This window comes from Dendrobates tinctorius, unplaced genomic scaffold, assembly GCF_039654945.1.
Source record: "Dendrobates tinctorius isolate UK_male_01 unplaced genomic scaffold, ASM3965494v1 ptg000011l, whole genome shotgun sequence".
Classification (NCBI taxonomy): domain Eukaryota; kingdom Metazoa; phylum Chordata; class Amphibia; order Anura; family Dendrobatidae; genus Dendrobates; species Dendrobates tinctorius.
Genome location: NW_027361679.1, coordinates 41,110,804 through 41,129,726, shown reverse-complemented (window position 1 = coordinate 41,129,726; position 18,923 = coordinate 41,110,804). Strand labels below are relative to the sequence as shown.

The 18,923-nt window shown below is 44.3% G+C and overlaps 1 protein-coding gene across 7 annotated transcripts in view; it reads left to right on the top strand.

Annotated features, from left to right (window-relative positions):
• ARHGAP24 (Rho GTPase activating protein 24) overlaps positions 1-18,923 on the top strand; it is a 1,321,765-nt gene that overhangs the window by 1,077,227 nt on the left and 225,615 nt on the right. Inside the window, exon 1 of one of the 7 annotated variants that reach the window (XM_073541653.1) lies at positions 2,462-3,031. The exons of the other annotated variants lie outside the window; for them this stretch is intronic. The gene's annotated coding sequence lies outside the window, so the exon portion shown is untranslated. Of the gene's footprint in view, positions 1-2,461; positions 3,032-18,923 lie in introns of those variants that run through there. 7 annotated transcript variants of the gene reach the window in all.

Genomic DNA, 18,923 nt, shown 5'->3' with positions numbered 1-18,923 from the left:
CTGATGCAGAGGGCACGTTCGCTCTGTCAGCACCATTACAGTCTATGGCCCCGTTGGCACATATGTCCGAATCCCGTTTTGTGGGGGATTTGGATGTAAGCCCTGATGGGGCCACTGAACCGGTGCCAAAACGCAATGTGAAAGCACCCTGACACCAGTTACCAGTGTCATGAAGGAAGACTGTCAATCACAAGCTGACAGCAGGGGACACTGAACTGACAGATTTCTAGATAAGGTTGTCAAGTCACCTTCTGAAACTCTCAGACGCATAGCTCCGCCACAATGAGGGTCTGAGGGGCCACTATTTATGATATTAATTCAACATAACGTGATAGGCGGCATAGACGGTATATTTTCATGTATGATGCATTTTTAGGTAACACATGTGTAAATAAACACTATTATGGTACCTACAGAGACAGGCGCTGGTCTTAACACTATCTGCTATAAGGACACTATGTACATGAAGCAGAGAACACATCTCCCATTACCCCCTGACAACACATGGTCGCTAGTGGCGTATCTAGGGGGGGCAGCCGGGGCAGTTGCCCCGGGCGCAGCCAGCAGGGGGGGAGCAGTTGGGCCGCCTAATGCAGCGGTCCGCAGTGTCCTCCTTGGCGGCTGCGTTCTGCCGCTCCCCATCCTGTGAGTCGGCTGTTCTCTGTGACGGCTGTCAAGCTGACAGCCGGCGCAGAGAAGGAGGCCGTGCCGGCTCACAGGGAGCAATTGTACTGGCGTCTATACAGACGCCTGTACAATTGAAGCTCTGACTCCCCGGCGCCCAAAGCAAACGCTGGTGGTAAGTGTGCTCCTCTGTGGAGCTGAAGAACCACCAAAGATGGGAGATGAGGGGGAGTTAATGAGTGGAGATGGGGGGGATTTGTAGAGGGGATGGCGGTTAATGTGTGGGGGTATTTAGACTGGGGATGGGGGGTTAATGAGTGGGGGGTTAATGTGTGTGGGGGTTAATGAGTGGGGATGCCATGGGGTTAATGTGTGGGGGGATTTGGAGTGGAGATGGGGGTTATTTAATGTGATGGGGGTTAATGAGTGGGGATTGGGTTAATGTGTGCGGGGGTTAATGAATGGGAATGGGGATTAATGTGTGGGGGCGTTAATGAGTGGGGATGGGGGTTAATGTGTGTGGGGGTTAATGAATGGGGATGGGGGTTAATGTGTGGGAGGATTTGGAGTGGTGATGGGGTTAATGAGTGGGGATTGGGTTAATGTGTGCGGGGGTTAATGAATGGGGATGGGGGTTAATGTATGGGGGCGTTAATGAGTGGGGTTGGGGTTAATGTGTGGGGGTATTTGGAGTGCTGATGGGGGTTAATGAGTGGGGATTGGGTTAATGTGTGGGGGGATTTGGAGTGGGGATGGGGGTACTCAATGTATGTGGGGGATTGGGGATGGGGGGATTTAATGTGTGGGGAGATTTGAGGACACAAAATAAAGAGTATGTATGAGGAAACAGTATGGGGGATTGGTGCAGACAGTATGGGGAGTGAATGGGTTAATGTATGTGGATGGACACAGTATGGGGAGTCAGGGATATGTGTGAGCAGACAGTATAGAGAGTGAGGGGGTAAATATATGAGGAGACAGTATAGTGAACAGGTGGGATGCTAGAGGGGAATAGTGTGAGGCGACAGAATATTGCAGACATTTTTATTCAGGAGCATTATAATGACGCTTCTATCTTTAAGGGCATCGTGTGGAGATTTGCTGCAGAAGACCGGAGAAGATGGACGTCTGCAGAGACAAGATGTGGATGAGAAAACTCATCATGGGGTCTGGACAAGAAGAAGGAAAGGTGACTGACTGCAGAGACGACGTCATCTATAAGGTACTTGGATGTAAATGTTATTTGTGATACTGACTTATTCTCATGTTTTTATTTATGTTAGGAACATTAAAGGGGTTCTCCAGGTTTGTGCTGAGTCTGCAGACATTCTATGTGACTGCAGACTTCTGAATTCTCACAGTGCTCACTGCACACTGTCAGGATTCTCTCGTGCCGGTAATTTACATACATGCGGTCACATGCTGACTAGACATGTGTGACCTCACTCAATGAAAATGAACACAGCGAGGCCGGGCACGTCTAGTCGGAATGTGGCCAGAAGTATATAAATCACATACTTGTGCTGACATGACTGTATATCGGCAAGGGAGAATCCTAAATGTGTGCAGTGCATTCGTTGTGAGAATTCAGAAGCTGCAATGTCAGGATTCAGCTCTGCAGGTTCCAGTGGTCATCACATGGACACTTCCCTCATATGCGATTTTCATAGGTATGGTCCTGTGACAACGAGCTTCTCTTCCTGCTTCTCTCAGTTTTTTACTGAACATTGAGAGCATTAGGAGGAGCAGCTCGCAGGTACATGGCTAAGTGTGCAAGTCGCATATGTACTTGGGCGGGGGGGGGGGGGCGCCGAACCGAATTCTTGCCCCGGGTGCCAGAAAACCTAGATACGCCTCTGATGGTCGCCCACTCGCGAGAGCTTCCTGCGTGTCATCAGCAGTGTCCAGACATGATCATACTTCTTCATCCACATGATCATTGCTAGGCTTGCACTTTGCTGCTCCCTGACTTTGTAGAAGGTATTGTTCCCACATTGTCCTGGAATTTCCTGCCCAGCTTGCTCACTGCTCAGCCTTAGTCATGAAAGGTTAAAAAAAGAAATCAAAGGAGAATTCCCGAAGTCATGTCCATGTCTTTACTAATCTGGCTCCTTCTGCAATGAGACATCCAACCCTTCACCTCTGAACTCTCGGCTCCTTCTGGATGGACACGGTTGTCCTTCTGCCATTCCCCGCGGCGAGTTCTCCTGCACCCGCTCGCCCTGTTTGGGAGCATTCCTCTCCGTGTGATCGCTGACCTTCTCATCCGCTTTCCATCCCGCTCCGCTCTCTTACCTGAGTGTGGCAAGGCGGCGGGGCTGCGGAGAGGACGTGCCCGAGCCATCCGGGGTGATGGAGTGATGGGAGCGGGGCGCTCTCAGAGCCACCGGACTGCCAGTGCCCGCTGGTGAGTTGTGTCTTGTCTGGCTTCCCCCTGGGTCAGTCTGTGCCGCTAACCACTATCTGCCAGGATTAGGGCGTGGAGTGTGCGGCCATGGCTCCGCATTGTTTACATTTTCTGGTGTATTTTCTAATGTTCTCAGCATTGAAGCTTGTTTGTCCCATGTTGTGCGAGTGACTGAGATTGTGTCCCTGGAAACTTGTCCGGGTGTGTGACCGCTGGTAGGAAATGTCCGGTGGGTGAAGATGTGGAAATCAATAGAACTCTGGGTGGCACGTGGGTGGGAGAGAACTGGAAAGACCGCTGCAGTCATTCTCCAGCGATCACTGTGATTTACCCATCAGTGTGGACGGCTGGCTCTCTCATCTGGAAGGCAGGATTAGAAGTTTTCCTTTTCTGGAGCTACATGCAGGGAAAAACATTGCTTGGTCGTGGCGATTTTGTGTGATTTGTGTGCTTATTATAGACACCATTATTAATTTCACTAAGCAATCCAGTGCATGGATGGATGGATGTATAGATAGAATAGATATGAGATAGATAATAGAGATATTGGATAGATAGATAGATAGATAGATAGATAGATAGGTATGAGATAGATAATAGAGAGATATTGGATAAATAGATAATAGATAGACAGATATGTGATAGATAGATAGATAGATAGATAGATAGATATGGGATAGATAGATAGATAGATACATAGATATAGGATAGATAGATAATAGATAGATATGGGATAGATTGCTAGATAGATATGAGATTGCTAGATAGATAGATATGGGATAGATAGATAGATAGATAAATATATCTATAGATAGATATGGGATAGATAGATAATAGATAGATAATAGATATTAGATAGATATGTAGATAGATGACTATGAATAAACCTAATGATGTATTTTTAATTCCGTGAGGTATCACAATGTAGAAAAGAAAGGATCAATGACAAATTTCTTTGCAGGTCCCATGTAACAATCTGTCTCTGTCAGATGTAGCAGATAGAAGTCATTGTGATATTCCATAATGTGTTATCAGGAGTTTGCATAGGACTGCAGACTGCATTAGTTGTCACCATGCTCAAATGACTTGAAGTTTATTTTTGCACAGTTGTTGAGGCTGTTTTTTATCCTAAAGCCTAAAGAGTACATAAAAATGACATTTCTCCTTTCTCTTGTATCCACTGCTGTGTTTTGCATCAAACTAAACCTAGAAGAGTTAAATGCCATATTTTCTAGATCTATGTAGTGTCAGACCCAAGAATCTACGCATTGATAATCGTATATGTATAAGGCCTGTTTCACACATCCGTTTGTGTCCATCAGTCAAAATCCGCCGTTTTGCAAAAAAAAACGGATCCGCCATTTTTCTTGGCAGATCCGTTTTTTTTCCCATTGAGTTGCATTACCGGCGGATCTTGACTGATGGCCATCCGTTGGATCCGGTTTTTTTTTCACACTGATGTGTGAAACAGGCCTAAGGAGGAAGAGCCTGACGCATGGTGATCCGCTTGTTCCATGGCTGTGAGGGCAACGGCCAAGGCACCTGATTTCCGGATGTGGATCACTATGTGATAATGGCGAGTAGTAAATATATTAGGACATGTAATCATTTATTTGATATTGTGGTCACTGGGTGTTTTGTGCCAGATGATATTACATTGTATTCAGTCTTCTCTTGGGAACCTGGGATGATTCTGTCTTACAGTAAAACACAGTCTTGGCTTTTGTGCGTATGTATACACAGCATGGCCACAACTCAGTACACAGCGTTTTCACGACATATTGGATGTGCTTGAAATTGTGTATGTTCCTATCTACACAGGTGATGGCCTTCTGCCTATGGGTCAGATTCTAGGACACCCCTTTTCGGTATCAGTCACTGGCGCTACACGTAGACGTGTAAATAGGCATATTCTGTATAAAAGAAATAGACTTTATATACATTATCAAGCAATTTAGGATGAAAAGAGACTTTGTGATCTTCGTCACGTTATGTAGATCTCGAGGACATTGCTAATTCTTCAAGCTGATGTAGACATTGAGGAACATCCTATGGTAATGGCTCCATTGATTTATAATTCTATGTATGTGCTTGGAGTATAGCGTCTGCAGCACTTCCTCTTACACCTCCCGGAAATATCTCCAATCTGTGAATCTGCGGCTAAAGATAGATCCTGTTCTGCAAAAACTAATGGAGTTTTCGCACAAGACGCTGAAGTGTCTGACACATTATTAATTTCATGCCCATCGCTTCGTTCGATGCAAATTGCTTACAAACGGGCGATGAAAAGGGTTAATGAGGTGCAGCTCTGTTTATTCTGGAGGACAGAAATGAGGAAACTTTTTGCTTGTCCTTGTACTGCTCTCTAGGGAAATCTTGGCATAATGAATAGCAGCTATAGTATGGAACTAAACAAGAACGAAGTCAGGATGGCAGCATGGCACCGCCGCTGGTGTCATGGGAAAGTCTGGTTCTTCTAGCCTTGACAATGTTTTTTACTGAGCAGGAGCAGTACTCTATGCTCTTGACACTCAAATTGATCTACAGAGTCTTAGTTTCCCAGTTTTAAGGGTGAAGGTAGACCTAAGTCCATCAAGTTCAACCTATAGCCTAAGGCTACTTTCACACTTGCGTTTTTTTCGCTGCGCACCGTGCGCAGTGCAAACGCACATAAAAAAACGCATCATGCGTTTTTGTGCGTTTTTTGCGGTTTTGCGCGCTTTTTTTTTAAACGCATGCGTTTTTTTGCTCTGACGTGCGCATTATCATGTGCACGTCAGCGCACCCATAGACTATAATGGGTGGTTGGGTGAAAAAAAAAATGCATTGCGTGTGCATGCGTTTTTTTGGGACAAGTCAGACGCACAAAAAATGCAACAGAATGCATTCTGTGCTCCCAAGCGCACACTACAAAAAAACGCATGCGCATACAAACGCGTATCCTTGTAAAGTATGGGGGGAAAAAATGCATGCCTTTTTTTGCGCAAAAAAACGCAAGTGTGAAACCAGCCTAACATGATGGTACAGAGGAAAGCAGAAACCCCATGGGGCAGACAGCAATAGTTCTATATTAGGGGACAAGCTCATCCCCAACTACACATATGGCAACCAGACTAGTTCCCTGGATCAACGTCCCATCACAGAAACTAGTGCCCGTATACTGTAATATTATGTTTTTCAAGAAAGACATCCAGGCCTCCTTGAATTTTAGCAGTGGATCAACCATTACAATATCATACGGCAGAGAGTTCCATAGTCTCACTGCTCTTACAGTAAAGAATCTGCGTCTGTGATTATGATGAAACCTTCTTTCCTCTAGATGTCACAGGTCTAAGTGTAAAAAAGATCACTAGAAAGATCTCTGTACTGTCCTCTCATATAGTTGTACATTGTAATCATATGACCCCTAAGGGTGACTATCCACAATACCATTTTTCTTCTCCTTCCACTTCTTTAATCTCCACAAAACTAAATGCATCATATTTCCCCTATCACACTTAACCCTTTCCAGAACAATTCTTTTCAGTTATTTAGGGTATGTTTCCACGTACCGTATTACTTGTGCTTTGTACCCTTTTTGGCAGAATTTTTTAGTTAAAGTCTCGGCCTCAATGTTAAAATCCTGCATCCTTGAACAGTTCCTATGGGCTCTTATAAATTGGCTCTTGGGAATATTTAGAAGCCAGCTTGGGAGGCGGCAACTGTCTAGAGAAATATAATTATTTGAATCTGTGGGTTTGTGATACAGTTGTGTCTGAATAGTGTTTTTTTCCATAAACTTTTTTTTTTTATTCGTTTTTATTGAAAATACTATAATACAACATTATCACAAATGTACAACACAGGTCAAAGTAACATAAATGTGTAATTATGCAACCATTGCAGTATAAACAAAGATCTCCGGTCTTAACCCTCTCCCACCCAGGGCTCTCCCCCAACCTTTATTTGACTGGTTCAACTGTGACTCGCTAACTGTGTAGCTTCCCAAGCCTGCCAATCCCTGGTGAACTTCTGTAAGGCGATATTTTTGTGGGCTAGCATTTTTTCAAAAATAAACGTGGTATTAACTGCTTGAGCTATGGCCTCCTTAGGAATAACATCTTTTTTCCACTGTTTAGCTAATAGGAGTCTTGTCGTTAACACAATATGAGCCGTTACCACTCTAGAGCACGGGGGGAATGCATGTATGTTTAAGAGGAGGAGCGCCACCTCGGGAGACGGCTGGACGATCTGTCCCACTACAAGTGAAATATGTCTAAAGGCGTGATCCCACAAAGAAGTTATAAGTCGACAATCCCAAAATATATGATATAAGGACCCCACCTGATTACAGTTTCGCCAACATAGGTGTGAGGTGTTGGGAAACATGGAATGGAGCTTCACGGGAGTAAAATACCAGCGGAGTATCAGCTTAAAGTGTGATTCAAAGTGGGATGCACATCTAAACGTCAGTCCTGCCAATTTAATTGCTCTTAACCAGTCCTTGTCAGGTATGGCTTTACCGAGGTCTTTTTCCGAAGATATGAAGGGTATAGATTTTACAAATCTGCTCTCATGTCCCAAGGAATCATAAAGGGGTCTCAAGCCCATATCTAGGGATGAGGAAGATGAGAGGGTCCTAATAATATCACTATTAACCCTATATGGGAAGTTTAGATATTTCTTTAAAATGTATTGCACCCAGAGATATGAGAAATGGTCTTTAAGGGTCAAGCCAAACCTGTTTTTCAACTGGGCAAAAGGTAAAAGAGTGCGATCTTCAACTATATCGCTTAATACCGTGATCCCGCCTATCTTCCAATGGTACAGGTCAAGGTCCTCTGATAACACCTCCAGAAGTTCTAAAGGTGCCTCGAGAGGCAATGCAGGGATGTGTGTCTGAGTGGAGGAGTGAACCTGAAGCCAATTAGACAGGGAGTGCTTAGTCAGTGGAAGGAGGACCCCCAGGTTCCGTGGGTCAACCAGAGCTGCCCATAGCACCGCCCTGAGATCGTGTGAGGGTGCAAAATGTGCCTCTATTTGGGACCACCTACTTGCAGGGTCACGATTCCACCAGTTCTTCAACCGGCTGAGTTGAGTTGCTATATAGTAATCGTTCACATTAGGGAGTCCCACCCCCCCACTGGCTTTGCACGTTGCAACAAATGTCTCGACAACCGAGGCTGCTTTCCTCTCCATATGAAGGCATTCAAAAGCTTATGAGAACGTTGAAAAAACACCTTTGGAGGTGATATCAGCACCGTACAAAATAAATATAACATTTTGGTCAGTAATAACATCTTAAACAGTGCAATACGACCCACCCAGGAGACTTCAAATTTCTGGAGTCTGCACATCTCATTCTCAACGTCTGCTAGTAGGGGGAGGTAATTGGCTTTGTACAAATTAGTGGAGGATGATATTACCAACGTTCCCAGGTATGAAATTTGCTCCATCTACCAGTCCATCCTCATAATGGCCTTAAGGCGTTTCAACTGCGGTAATGGTATGTTAACAAGTAGAATTTGAGATTTATTCTCATTAATTTTGTAGTAAGAAAGAAGGCCAAATTTTTCAATAATCTCTAGAGCTGCCGGCAAAGACTCCAGGGGGCGTGCTAACATCAATATTACATCATCAGCATACAACGTGATGCAATGAGATTGTTTTCCCACCTCTATGCCCCAGATATCTGGACTTTGTCTGATTGCTTGGGCAAGTGGTTCTAAAGCTAAAATGAACACTAGGGGGGAGAGAGGACACCCCTGCCTAGTGCCATTTGTAATGGGGAATGTCTCTGACATGGTATCATTCACAAAAACCCTGGCCGACGGAGCAGAATACAGAGCTTTAATAGCAGTCAGCACCCGACCCCCAAACCCCATACGCTCCAGAACCGAGAAGACAAACGACCATCTCACTCGGTCGAATGCCTTCTCGGCATCTAAGGCCACTACCACCACTGGTGTTCCCCTTCTATTTATTACATCTATCAAATTAATTACTTTCCTGGTGTTGTCAGCTGCAGTCCGCCCTTGCACAAAACCAGCCTGGTCTGGGTTAATAAGGGAAGGAATGATAGGCGCCAATCTCAGAGCAATTCACTTAGCATAAATTTTGACATCAGTGTTTAACAATGAAAGCGGGCGGAAGTTTTGGGGCACCTCCGGTGGCTTTCCCTGTTTTGGGAGTGTGATCACAGTAGCTGTCAGCATTTCTTTTGGGAAGCTCCCTTCATTTGCTGCTAATTGTAGGGTTTTGCATAAGTGTGGGACTAAGGTCTCCTGGCACGCTTTATAGTACAAGTTTGTAAGACCGTCCGGGCCTGGGGCCTTCGCCTCTGGGAGAGAGTTAATCACTTTGGTCAATTCAGTCTCCGTCAAAGGTGCGTTTAAGATTTCTTACTGGTCTGGTGCAAGAGTTGGGAGATTAATGCTTGACAAAAACAGATTTGTATCGGGCTGTTGGGCCATGGAGGTCTGCTCTTGGATCTAAGTTATACAAAGAAGCATAGTAATCCTTAAATTTATTGGCGATTTCCCGAGGAGTGTATATCTTAGAATCGGGAGATAAGTTCCTCAAAAAGGGGATCTTAGTTTTAGAAGTTTTAATTTTCACTCTGGATGCTAGCAGTTTACTCACTTTATTATTTTGGGAGTAGTAATGGGCTTTGGTGATCATAAGATTTTTTTCATAATTGTGTAAGAGTAATTCCCGCAATTCCAGTCGGAGATCACGTAGTTTACACATTTGGGCAGAAGATGGGGCTCTTTTATTCATGTATTCCAGTGAACTGATCGATGTTGTAAGGTCTGATAAGCCTTTTTCTCTTTGCTTTTTAAGAATATGGCCTATTTTAATAAAGTGGCCCCTGATAAAAGCTTTATGGGCATTCCATACATGGAAGTAATTAGTGACCGAGTCCGCATTGAGCTCAAAGTATTCTTGAGCAACTTTTGTTTGTGCCACTAAATGGGGGTTTTTTAGAATAAAGTGGTTCATCTTCCACGGGGAGTTAAGGGGGCACTCAGATTCTTCCCGGATAGACATCTTTATGGGGGGGTGATCCGACCAAGTTATTATACCTTTTTCTGATGAGTTGACATTATTTAGGAGAGACCTGCTAACCAACAATAGGTCTATCCGGGAGTAGGAGTGATGTAACTGTGAAAAGTAGGTATAGTCCTTCTGACATGCATGAAGAACCCTCCATATGTCATATAGGTCTTCCCGAAAGGCTAAGGGGGGGAGAACAGGCGGCCCCCGGGAGGTTGGGGTGGAAGAGTCCAGAGAATTATCAAAAACACAATTAAAATCCCCACATATGATTACGTGGCCCTGTTTATCCTTATTGATTCTAGTTAATAATTTTTTGATAAATCTAGTCTGCGCTTGGTTTGGAGCATAAATGACGGCTATAGTATATAAAACATTATTTATGGTGCCCACTTGTATGAGGTATCGACCTGCAGGGTCAAGTTCTAAATTAGTCGAGGAGAAAGCAACAGACCCCTTGATAGCTAACATCACCCGTCTCTTTTTTTTCGAGAAATTAGATTGGACCACATATGGAAAGTGCCGATGAGACAGTCTGTGGGAGTCTTTCTCCAATAAGTGCGTCTCCTGGGCACAAAACATCTCATATTTAGCTGTGACCGCCTCTTTCCACATATAAGATCTTTTATGAGGGCTGTTTAGGCCTCTAACATTAAGTGAGCATATTGTAATAACCATATTGTAAACATACGGATGCTAGTATGACTAATGGGTTGCCCATTACACCTGTCAGAATTCCCTGCAAAGCGGGAAAATGCTGGACCCGAATAAACCACAGGTATGCAAAAGGATAGAAAAAAACAAAAACCAAACACAATGCAAACTAATAAAATCAGAAGTAAAGTCATGAAACAGACCGAGGACTGCACTTCAGTCCATAAAACGCGGGAGTAGGAAATCCACGGGAGGTTATATCACTGTCCGCACCAACCAGTCAGGATGCCACCCTTGTTAAAAGATAGTTAAAATATAGATAATGACTATATCTTCAGCGCCTGTTTCTTTTTGGGAGGACTTTCTGCCATTTCTCCTCTACCCTTACAGGTGGCTCTCTTTGTTTCTGAGGTTGTTCCTGCACTTGCATATCCCAGGTACGAAGCAAACCTCTTCCTCTTTCATATGAAGAGACAGTATGCCACGATCCTTTGTTGTTAATGAGCAATTTCATGGGGCACCCCCATCTGTACGCCACCTGAGATTCTCCGAGGGCTGCAGTGATGGGATTCATTAGTCTGCGGAAGCGCAGTGTCTCTGCCGAGAGATCAGCATAAATTTTGATTTGGTGGAAAGGTGAAGGTAAAGATCCTTTCTTTCTGGAATAAGACAGAAGTTCCTCTTTAATATGATAGCAATTAATGCGTGCAACAATATCCCTCGGAACAGTGTCTGGCAAGTGGCTTGGGCGAGATACTCTGTGCGCTCGATCAATAATTAGCTCATATGGTGAGCAGAAGGGGACCACCACTTGGATTAAATCTTGCACATAACCCCTCAGCTCAGAGGGTGTGGTGGTTTCTGGTACCCCCCTTAATTTCAGGTTGTTCCTGCGGTTACGATGCTCCAAGTCCACAAGTTTATTATATATGGCTTCTATGTCTTCTGCCATGTCATTGTGAGAGTCAATAAGGTTGTTATGGGAAGATGCAAATTCTCCCATTTTGTCCTCCACATGGGACACTCTCTCCTCCACCTCCTGAATGTGAGATGTTACAGGTTTTAACATTAAAGAAAAGTCCTTTAGCATTGCGGTGCTAAAAGCCATCAGCATATCTTTAATTAAAGTTCCTGAAGCAGGGAGATCTGTTGTAGGAAGTTGATGTAATACTGCAAGAGATTTACAATTGTCCCCTCCAGAATCCCCTTTCTCTGCAACATCTCTCTTGTTATTCTGGGAGTGCAGGGGAGGTGTGCATCCGCCGGCCTGCAGGAACTACATTTCCCTCGTGTCCCTCCGCAAGTGGGGAAAATCTAGATCCTGGTGATTGACCCGAACCCCGGAGATAAGGTGAGGTGGGTGTTGCCTCATCCTGCACGGCAGCGGTGGTCTTTGCTGGGCTCAGGGGCAGTGGAGAGGGGGACTCTCCCGAGGAGCAGGAGACTCTGCTTACTGAGGGGCCATCTTGCCTGGTATCCCTGTTGAAGAAAACCTCCAATTTGCTTTGGTTTTTGAGATTTCTCTTACCCCTTGTCATCTTGCCAGTAATGAGTGAGGATTCGGGCAGCTGGGTGGGTTGATTAATATGCAGGAAAGGCGCTGAAATTGTTGCTTTGCAGGGTCTCAGGGAAGGAGCAGTCAGCTCATGCAACTGGCATCCTAGGCATCCAGGCCACGCCCCCCACAAACATTTTTAAATCTAAAAAAATGTATTTCTTTGGAACTGGTGGTAGCTGTAAAATTTAAAAAGTAACAATTTTTATTCATTAATAAAATCCATTAATAAAATAGGCCCACCAGACCAGATAAAAACAATGTCATCTATGAAGCATTGCCATAGTACCAGGTTCACCCGTAGGTTACTGGGTTGCCCTTCCCAGGGCTGTGGGGTACTCGGTACCGGGCTGGTGTCAGGGGAATGTGTCACAGCAGTGGTGACCCGGACCGTGGTCCTGGGCGCCCAAGTCAATGGCGGAATGTAATGTAGTTTAAATGAAATGGAATAGTTCGTGACGCCATCTGTGGTGCTCGGCAAGGAAGGTGTTAAGCCGACGCTGCAGACAGATCCTCTGGGACAGATGGTAGGATGCAGCAGTGATGGTATAGCCCTCCACAGGCAGGGCTGATGTCCCAGGGCAGTGTAGTTGTAATGGTTGTGGAAAGGCACAGGCAGTGTAAAAGATGGTACCCAGATGTAGCGGTGCTGAATGGGTTGGCGCGAGAATGAATGGAGGACACCAAGGCTTGCAGTTCCAAAGCTTTACTCACAGTCTGCGGTACACATGGGTGCCTGCCTCCGGGCCGTGTCCTCCGGGTCAGAGACTCAGCCAACCTCCAGGCCAGATGGAAAGCTCCTCTCCCACACTCAGCCAACATGTACCTTTCCTGAACGACTACTCTATTGCGCTTTAAGGTGTGAAGAGCTCCAGTACTGTGGTGCTCTGGAGTTCCTCCTGTCAGATGTTCCTAACAATTCTACTCATATGGCAGACAGCTGTAGCCTCTCTCGGGTGCTCCCTTCTCCGGAGTCCTGGCTCTCTAAACAGTTGCTGTTGTGCCCCGAGTCTTAGTTGGGAGTAGTGCATTTACAGCCAACTACTCCACCGGTGTCTGCTGCAGAACCATAAGTGTCCATACAACCTCGGGGACCGGGCCCCGGCCTTGCGCTGAGAACCTATAGGCAGGGTTCCTCTTCCAACCCACGTCTCCTCTCTGTTCTCGTACTCTATCGTTCCGCACTGTTCCTTCTCTCTCTTATGGAAGCTTAGGTTGCAGTTCTACGTCTTTCTCCTTCTGTTCCGTTCCCGTGCCAGCTGGCTCAGATCACTGAGGCAGCTGCAGCACTTCTTCCTCCATCCCTTCTTCCAGGGATCCACACTCCTCCCGAGTGGCTTCCTTCCTCACTGACCTTCTGTCAGACTGAACCCCGACTGATCTGATCTCTCATCCTACACTTTCCCACTCTTTTATATATCTCAACTCCACCCACCTCCCAGCACATCCAGTGTTCCATGCAGGGAACCACCAGAGGTGCTCTGCTACTCTCTAAGCATTGAGCCACAATGTGGTTGTGCAGAACTACCCTGTTGTGTGGGGTGCGAGTGTTGGATTGTGGAAAGGAGTTCCCACCTTACCTGGATGTGGGGCACTACACCTTAGGAGAAGGTGCAGTACCCCTGTGGCAACTGAGCCTCAGGGGTGCCACATTACCGCCAGGAAAGATGGTTTCCTGTTCCCACATGCCAACATATAAATTTGCGTAATTTGGGGCAAACCTGGAACCCATTGCAGTTCCCCACTCCTGGGAGTGGTAGTGTGCTCCAAAGCAGACGTTATTATAGGTCAGTATGAAATCAATACATTCTAAAATAAAAGTAATTTGGCCAAATCTTCTGTTCGGAAGGGGCTAATTGATTTTCTGGTGGTTGTTGTTTATTCTTTTAATTGGTAAGTTTCCCGCCCCTACAACCCCTTTGCCATATTTTTTTGGCCTACCTGAAAAAACGGAAGATGGCTTTGTTTAGTTTTTTGTTGTGACTTTTTTCTGTTCCCTGACAAGGGTAACAGCATTGCTAGCCAATGAGGATTGATGAGCAGTGTTGTTTCCATAGGTAGAGGGGAGATTTTCTATATTGTCGAGTATTATAAACCTATTATGAGTCGGAATGGAAGGTACAGGAGTGGATATGGCTGGTGCTATATCTAGGGGTTGAATATTCTCGACGTTAGAATCTATGCCCTGCGTATTGTTAGCTATTGTGTTAGTATTAAGGTTTTCCATATCAGAGGTGAGATGAATGGAGAACCTTTCACTAGATTTTAAAAGAGAGTTCTCGCCCCCTTGTATCTTGTCCAGAGTCACTAGTGGACTGTATAATTTTGGAGAATGGTAATTCTCACAAACATAGGAATTGGTACTCATGGTATTTGGATAGTTAGATTGTGTGGAATGAAGCTGCCTCATTACATTATCAGATAGGAGATCCCTCCCGAATTTTTTCCTTTTCTTTTCCATAATTTATTTTTCTTTTATATGGATCCTTTTCCATATGTTTGCAGAGAGGTGGATAATCTCGGGATGCAATTCGTGTGGTTTTATATCTTCGAATAATTTAGAGATCTCATCCCTAATTTTAATTAGTCCATTTTTGCTCTTTTCTATAATGAAGGGATACCATTTGTTTGGAGAATTCTTTGAACATAGCATCCCACTCAGCTAGTGTATCCACATCCCCAATATCACCTGAAAGAGGTTTGTAGACTGTAAGACCTTTGGGTGTACAGTTAAATGTCAGGTATCTTTCCAGTCTAGCTATTTCCCAAAGAGCTCTCATTTCTTTAATTAGATACTGTTCTAGCGTTTTAAAGGATCTAATTACCGTATATACTCGCGTATAAGCCGACCCGAGTATATGCCGACCCCCCTAATTTTGCCACAGAAAAACTGGGAAAACTTATTGACTCGCGTATAAGCTTTTCTGTTCCCACATGCCAGCATATAAATTTGCATAACTTGGGGCAAACCTGGTACCCATTGCAGTTCCCCACTGCTGGGACTAGTAGTGCGCTCCAAAGCGGAAGTAATTATAGGTCAGTATGAAATCAATACATTCTAAATTAAAAGTAATTTGGTCACTCGGTAATAAATTATCCTTCGTCATAAAAAATTTTGCAGATTCACACCCCTTTTCATGCTGGATTATAGTGTATAAGGAGGTAATGTCAAAAAGGGTACAATATTCAGTCCCTGCAAAAAAACAGGGACTTAATAGGTAGCATGCCATGAGAACAACTACTCAGAAATAAAGAGAAAAATACCAATTATTCCATTATGGAGGAAATCCCAATTGTAACTCAATATAATGCTAACAGTAAAATCCTTGAAAAATCGTAAATAAGCATTGGAGAATTTTGTGAAATGACAAAGTGATCGGTACGTCACTTCCAGTATACCTGATGTTTATTTTTAGAAAGGCAAACAATTTGGGAAACATGATAGCCCCTTCCATTTCCACACCTGTGACAGCATGCAATCCTCACTCACAGCAACTTTCACATGGTTTTTTTCCATGCAGAAAGTGTGCGCCCTGTAGAAAGCTGGGCACTAAAAAACAATTCTCGATCATTAACAGATCCACAGAAATTATAATTAAGGACTTTATACCATGCGATACCAAGGGGGTAATATACTGTATAATATGTCCTTGTGGAAAACTATATGTAGGGCGCACTATACGCCCGATGAATGTCAGGATTGGGGAGCATTTGCGCAACATCAGCAATAAATTCACAGGCCATCCCCTTTCTAACAATTTTTAACACACCATGGAGGTTCAATTAAGGATACTAGAGTGACTGGCATTAAAATAGTTAATAAAAGCTGGAGAAAGGGAAATTTTATTCACCAAATGTCCAGGGAAGAAAGTAAATGGATATTTGTAGTGGATACTTTAATTCCCAATGGTCTAAATAGTGAGATCGAACTTTTTTCTTTTAATATATAATCTAACTACAGGGTGATACAGGATATAAAGTATAAATGTCATCTATTTTCATGGGGCCATCCCTGAGGAAGGAATCAGTGTATTCCGAAACACGTAGGAAAGTATTGTGACTCCCTGTGCGCTCCATAGCCAGTCACGTGAGTCATCACGTGACCATGACGTCACGCACGGTCCTGCAGCATCTCTGCACCTTGCCGGCTTGAGTCCTGACACAGTGCCTGTATCACACACAAGCGGCCGCCGGCATTATTGAGACGGATGCCTGTCACCGGTCGGGATAGCGTCCTCATATCCAGATCCTGCTCACCTTCATCTGGGACACCACTGAACGCTTGGACACTAACCGCAAACGGAGACATTGTGTTTGATCAGAAAGGATAATCACCCAGCTTTTCCAAAGGAATTCACTCCAAGGATAATTACTCCCTCATGCAGTTTTAAAACTACACAGAGGTAATTTATCTCTTGATTTCTCGATTCCTGTTTTTTCATTTGTCGTGCACTTTATTTGGCTTCTGATCAGCCCTTCTTTATGTATATTGGTTGATAGTATTTATTTATCATTTTAGTACTTGGGTACACTCATCAGCACGAGTTCTAACCAGCATTTTTTTATTGATTTTACCGGACAAATTAGGTGGTTTAGTCCTATAACTTGCTGCTTTGTACCCAAATTTGTGCTTAGCGCCCTTGGTTCCATATTTATTCCATGTTTACAAATGTGTTTGCATATGTGACTCACCTGCAGTGAAGTGTGCAATCCTCTAATGTGCCTGAAATAGGCTGGGCAAGCACTTGGGCAAGCTGGAAAGACCCCAAGGCAAATGTTTGGATTTGTTTGTGATGTCTGTAAGCAGCTTTGTGGTAGTGTGCTTTGGGGTACTGTGGTGCCACCTGCAGGTAACTTTAACCTTTCAAACGGTGTATAATTTGATAGTGTGGGTAGAGTATGAACAGAGCAAGTGTGGAATTCAATAGGCAGTGTATGTTTACAAATGTTTGCATATGTGCCTCACCTGCAGTGAAGTGTGCAATCCTCCAATTTGGCTAAAATAGGCTGGGTAAACAGTTCGGCAAGCTGGAAAGCCCCCAAGGAAAATGTTTGGATTTGTTTGTGATGTCTGTAAGCAGCTTTGTGGTAGTGTGCTTTGGGGTACTGTGGTGCCTCCTGCAGGTCATTTTTCCTTTCTGCAGGTTTATGAAAACTAATGTTTGAACTGTATTTTGTGATCAAATCGTGGATGTGTGGTTTGTTTGGCTATTTTCTTACTGAAGGGGGCAAATTTACCTTTCAATTGGTGCATCACTTGTGTGTGTGGGTGCAGTATGAACGGGGATACAAAGGAATCACCGAAAACCAATGTTAAGAAATAATAGAATAGATTATTTATATAGCGCCATCATATTCCACAGCGCTTTTCAGGCATTCTACAAGGCAGTCCACAGCCAGCCACCGCTATTAGGTCTGATTGCTGGGTTATTTGTGCACACTGCACACACTGACGCATCCAACAGTTCGGATTGTGCTGCATGTGAGGCCACATTCACTCGATCAGTATTAGGTCAGTATTTTGCATCAGTATTTGTAAGCGAAAATAAATACAGAAGTGGTGACTTGTTTCTATTACACTTTTCCTCTGACTGTTCCTCTCTTGGTTTTGGCTACAGATACAGAGGTAAAATACCGACCAAATACTGAATGTGTGACCGTGGCCTTAAGCTACAATATGTGGTCATTTTTTTATTGCTCAATTGTACCTTTATTAAAAACTAGAATAACTTTTCAGGTTGTTTTGATTAACAAATATTGTGATATTTGTATCTACAGCTCAGATATAAACGTAGCTGTCTCCATGGTTACAGACTATGAACAAATTTAGTGAAATAAATGTAACGAGTCTTTGCAAGTGCTCTGTAAAAATATGGTAGAAAAAATAGTCACTGTCATTTCAACAAACATAGGCTCATCTGATGGCCAACACAATGTCGAAGGCTGCTTTTTTTATATATTGCTCAGTGGCCTCATTGGAACAAATTCACTGCACAAAACAGAATCCAGGCGTATGTGCCACCGAGTCCATTGACTATAATGAAGCAGATGGATGATGTCGACATGGGTAACAGAAGTGGAGGTGGATCTTTCATATGAGGGCAGGCAAGCTGTATTACAATGGCGATGGAAATGTGTGTGGGAAAGAAAGACAGCACCTATAGTGCTGGTAGAATGCTGATGAAGGAATAGCACAGTCAAAAGAGTGGATGACGTGTTAATCAGATTTGTGACACTTAAGGTACTGTCACACTAAGCGATATCGCTGGCAATATTGCTATAACTTGTGACGTTATAGCGATATTGCTAGCGATATCGCTGCGTCTGATACTTACCCACGACCGGCTCCCCCGCTGGTTATCGCTGATCGCGCAAGAACGTCCTGGACTGTTTCTCGTCGTCAGCTTCCTGCGGCGCTTCCTGTGGAGAGACGAGCGTGGAGCCGGGCGGGAGGACGTCAGGGTCGCCTCGTCTGACAGGTAAGTAGCGACCCCCGTCCCCAGCGATGTCGCTGGTGATATCTGCCTGTGTGGCAGCTCACTACCGACCACTTAGCAATGTACCAGCGATCCTGACCGCGTCATATCGCTGGTCGGGATCGCTGGTACATCGCTAAGTGTGACAGTACCTTTACTGAACAAGTTGGAC